Raw genomic sequence first — 5,233 nt, forward strand, 5'->3', positions numbered from 1 at the left:
CATTTAAGACAATTTTGAAACTCAGCACCCTCTCCCTAGTGGTGATCCAGACAAACTGCTCATTGACCAGCTGAATATTTTCAAATTTTCAATATAGCCTGCATGTCTTTCAGAAAATCCGTCTGTGGACAATAATTCATCAGTGGAAAATAAACAATTGCCATGACTCCAGTCTAAATAAATCATTTTAGACTAATGAAAATTACTTTTAGAAATGAAATTAGAAATCATAATTGTCATCAACCAGTTCATTGACTGGTTGATAACTTAATCGGACCCTGGTGATCTCAAATGTTTCTGTTTCTAAACGTTTTCTTAATGTTTCTGTAAAACAGATGGTGAGAAAAGGAGGCTACAGTATTTTATGTAATGTCGTGTCCATTTCTGGTCAACCAGTGCAATGGCCACGATAATGGTTATCAGTCGTACACGACAGGGGTCTGAGTGGCAGTACTGTTTCCAAATGAAGAGCAGGATTGTACTCCAGTCCTGTCAGCTGGTTAATCACCTCTTAAATGTGTGTGGATCAGCCTCCCACAATAGGCACATTGTCATTTGGTCAAGTGACTTATTACCCCAAACAAGAACATGCTGAATTTCAGAGAGGACCGTTTGACAATCCCTGGCAGGATGTGCCTTTGAAAAAAGAGCAACTATAGTTTGCTGCTTGTGGCGAACGTTTAAAACCGTTTTATTCCCTTGTAGGCCTATAAAGAGGTACAAATATATACAATATCAATCAAGTAAAAAAAAACTGTCAGAAATAACCCTGCATGGTATACAGCAGTATTTTTCAGCATTTTCCAAAATGTGCCACGGCACATTTTTATGTTGGAAACATCTTGCGGCACACCACCGACCAAAATTGTTATTTCTTTGGTTAAATTTTATGGTTGTGCACAACCATTGTTCTCTTTTATATATATTTATTAGGGTTCCTCCGGTAGGAGGGAACCTATTGTTTTTGTTAGTATTTAGGGTTCCTCCTGTCGGAGGAAACCTATTGTTTTTGTTAGTATTCTTATTATTAGGGTTCCTCCAGTAGGAGGAAACCTGACTTGAAATTTGTTACATATTTGTAGAATACATGTCTTTCTATAGGGTCATATTGAATAAGGAATGCAATACAAAATGGCTGAAAGAAGTGTATTTATGTACCGTAATTTTCGGACTATAAGGCGCACCTGAATATAATCCGCAGCAGCTAAATTGAATGATGTGTACATATATAAGCCGCACTGGACTATAAGACGCAGGTGTTTTAATGTTTAATTACCATATGTAAGGGTTCGTGCACAGAGGGGATTGTCGGGAAAGAGATGGCTGCTTGAGGAAGCTCCCATTTATTAACATTTCAACAAACATTGCATATTTGCATAACGTATTCAAGTGTTACCATTTAGGCCCCGTCCACACTAGCCCAGGTAAATTTAGAAACGCATACATATGTCTGCGTTTGCACCTCCGGTCCACACTAATACGGCGTATTCGGACACTGAAAACTGAGCTTTTCGAATACGCTCCCCACATTTGAAAACGCCGGGTTCGCGTAGTACTGTGGACGGGGTCCATGGAGCTTTTCAGATACGATGACGTTCAGTTGCCATGGCATTGGGGGTAGCTTGCGCTCTATAGCTATAATGTCAAGATGAACATGGAAGGTGATAGAAATATGCTGCTCCATCTCTATAATTTATTTACCAGTTTAGTTAGTGTACTTCAGGTACAAGTATTATCACTTAATAGATACGAGTTACTCCTACGCAGAAGGCGAGCGTTGTACTCGGTGTGCCTGAACGATAGGGGGACAAGGCAGAGAAGACAGTTTAAACCACAACATAGAGCGGCGATTCTGGGTGAGACCTGGCTGAACAGCTAGCTGGTAGGACAATTTTACAACACCAAATAGTATTGCCCGAGGAGTATGTAAACAGAGCAGGGAGGAGGGAGGGGCAGGAGTGGCGTAACCATGACAACGATTGTTATTTATACCCGTGTTAGTGTGGACGGCAAACATTTGGTAAACAATATGAAAACGCTAGTGTGGACGGAGATCGAGTTTGAAGTGACAGAAAACCAAACTCGAAAAGTAGCTTGCTTTTCCCCTTTGTGTTTATAATTATATAATTATTATAATTAAATTATAATTAATTAATTATATAATTAAATTATATAATTTATTATAATATAATTAAATTATATAATTTATTATAATATAATTAGTGAATAATTTTGCATCTCGGCGAATTCTTCACCCAACAGGTTGAGGAGGGCAGCCTTTCGGAGAAAAAGCGATTCCCCACAGACCTGAAGGCTCAGAATTTTGATTTGGGTCGTGAAAGTCTTTGTAATTGGAGTGAGTTAGGACGCCAGGGAGGCCTCAGCTAACAAATGACGTTGCGGCAACGTTCCCAGTAAGTGCTCAGATGGTAACCCGCGACGCAACGTCGTGGCAACGTCGTAGCAACGTTATAAAGGGAATGTTGCCAGTTGGTCCCATGGACAACGTTGCCACGACGTTGTACCTTGGTCAGCTGGTTACGTTATTTTTAGACCCTTGGACAACGTTGCCGCGACATCGTACCTTGTTCGGCTGGTTACGTTATTTTTAGTCCAATGGACAACATGCCGCGACGTTGTACCTTGGTCGGCTGGATACGTTATTTTTTGGTTCCATGGACAACGTTGCCGTGACGTTGTACGTTGGTCGGCTGGTTACGTTATTTTTGGTCCCGTAGAAAACGTTGCCGCGACGTCCTACCTTGGTCGGCTGGATACGTTATTTTTGGTCCCGTGGACAATGTTGCCGTGACGTTGTACCTTGGTCGGCTGGATACGTTATTTTTGGTACCATGGGTTACGTTGCCGTTATGTCGCTCTTTGGTCGTAGGACAATGGATCTCGAGTGCATATAGTGGTTTATCCAGAGATGGAGAGATCACACTGGACTGCTCTCAGTTCTGACACTTTTGTAATGTAGCCATAGTCTACATGAATTTCAATCACACACAATATTAAATGTTGCATCCCAGCACGTATAAATGTAGACAATGCATGTAATTCATGTGCAGCTCAGCCAGAGCATGTCATTGGTCATCAATTTTCTCATAAGCTTTAATAAATAAAATACTTCACTGATATAATTTTGTATTTCATTCTTTACTATAAACATGTACAAAAGCAATCAATGTGTGATGTGTAACATCAGGGGCGCCGTATAGGGGGGAAAAGTTAGGACGATTCTAAGGGCCCCTGACTGACAGGGGCCCCAAAAAATAGGCAAAAAAAGTTATATTAAATTATATTATATAAACCATCATCGAGTATATAATACATTTAAAATATAATAATACAATTATTGATCTCTTTGTTATTATTTGTGTTTGGCAATAAAGGTTAAATATCCCTATTGACCAAAAAGTAAACATCCATATTGACCGACCATCCCCCTGTATCTGCATGAAATGGTTTGATCCTGCCATAGCGCACTTATCGGTGACGGTGTTTAGTTGCAGTCAGTAGATGCGCTAGTTGCTAGAATGTCGGGCCGTAAACACAAATCAGGGTTTCGGAAAAGATCAGAGAAAAAAGAAAGAGAGGATAGACAAAAGAGAGGGTTTCAATCAGTAACACAGTTTTTTACCAAGAAAGGTGAGTGGTATTAACCTGTTGGATTAATGTCCATATAAGCTATCTAGCTACCCAGCTAACAAGGGAAGTCCTGGGGACGTCATTTTGTTAGCTGGGTACAGTGTTAGCCTACATTTCATCAACATTTAATCAGTGCAGGGAAACATTTAGCAAGATATTCAGATTAAATCATTGTCCCGACTCCCTGCCCCTTTTAACAGACTTAACAACAGATGAGTCAGCAGCACCCCAGTCTCCCCATAAAAGAACCCCTCCTCCCTGTCCCAGTGAAGAAGGTGAGCAACATTGTGTTAACAACATGCCAGTTAGCATCATTCAAGGGAGTCTATGGGGATTTATCTGTCTCTCTTGCTCTTTTTACCATAACAAAAAATGAAAATAAATATTTATTAATGACAGAAACTCAAACAAATTATTTTCTCACGTAAAGATCATTATGAAATAAAAGTAAAAATAAATAAATACTGTCTGTACTGGATGCTGGACGTTGGAAACGGTGAGTAGCTTACCTCAGCCTGCATGTAAGTTACAGACAATATTCAAATAATTGAGTCAGGTGGAGTCAGGTGGCTGAGCGGTTAGGGAATCGGGCTCGTAATCAGAAGGTCGCTGGTTCGATTCCTGGCCATGGCAGATGAAGTTGTGTCCTTGGGCAAGGCACTTCACCCTACTTGCCTCGGGGGGAATGTCCCTGTACTTACTGTCGCTTTGGATAAGAGCGTCTGCTAAATGTAATTGGGTCAATGTTCTGTAGTGTTAATTAACCCTCCCGCAGTACCAGCAGAGGGCGCCAACCACGACACGTCATATGTCCGATTTGCGCTGCGCGGGGGGGCACTTTGAATTTTTGCCATGGGGCCCGAAATTCCTGGCGGCGCCCCTGTGTAACATGATTAAGCAAACATTCTTTGTATAGCACACCAAAGCTGTATGACACACAATGCAAATTTGTGCTCCAATAATTTTGTAATACAAAATTGTTAAATGTGACCAAAAGGTAAGCGACTCTTAAGAGTTTAATTTACAAAGACAAGTCATCACAGAATATTACAATTCTTCCTTAGCAAACCTGCCCCTCAGTCTGCTCCTGAGCAACAGTTGCGCATGCCCATTTCAACGCATTGCTGAAACTGGGGTTTCAGAAGAGATTTTGCAGGGGTTCCACCGTCTTTCACGCATTGGATTTTACCTGGAAATTAGCTACTTCAAAAGGTGAGTTTCTTTACAGAAATAGTTTAAATATATAAATGTATTTGCAGAAATTGAATGGGGCATGCTATTAAGTATAGGTTTGAAATGTAGGCTATTTAGCCTGTTTATCTGCTATCAGATTCACGTTGTTTACTTTAGGATTTCGCTAGCTAGAGGTGGCTAATAGGTTAAACCCTCCAGAAAGTTATGTTGAAATAGTGAAAATGCATATATGATATCAAAGTTTAGCGTCTCTCAAATCACCCACAATCAGTGAAAATAAACGTTCAGAACTGTTTGAAAACCTTGTTCCAAAATAGTTTATTTAGCCCTGAATTTTCAAAGACTGTGGAGCTAGCGCGTGGCTCATCACGTTTTGATCACAGTCGGT

This window comes from Osmerus eperlanus, chromosome 4, assembly GCF_963692335.1.
Source record: "Osmerus eperlanus chromosome 4, fOsmEpe2.1, whole genome shotgun sequence".
In the NCBI taxonomy this organism is placed as follows: Eukaryota; Metazoa; Chordata; class Actinopteri; order Osmeriformes; family Osmeridae; genus Osmerus; species Osmerus eperlanus.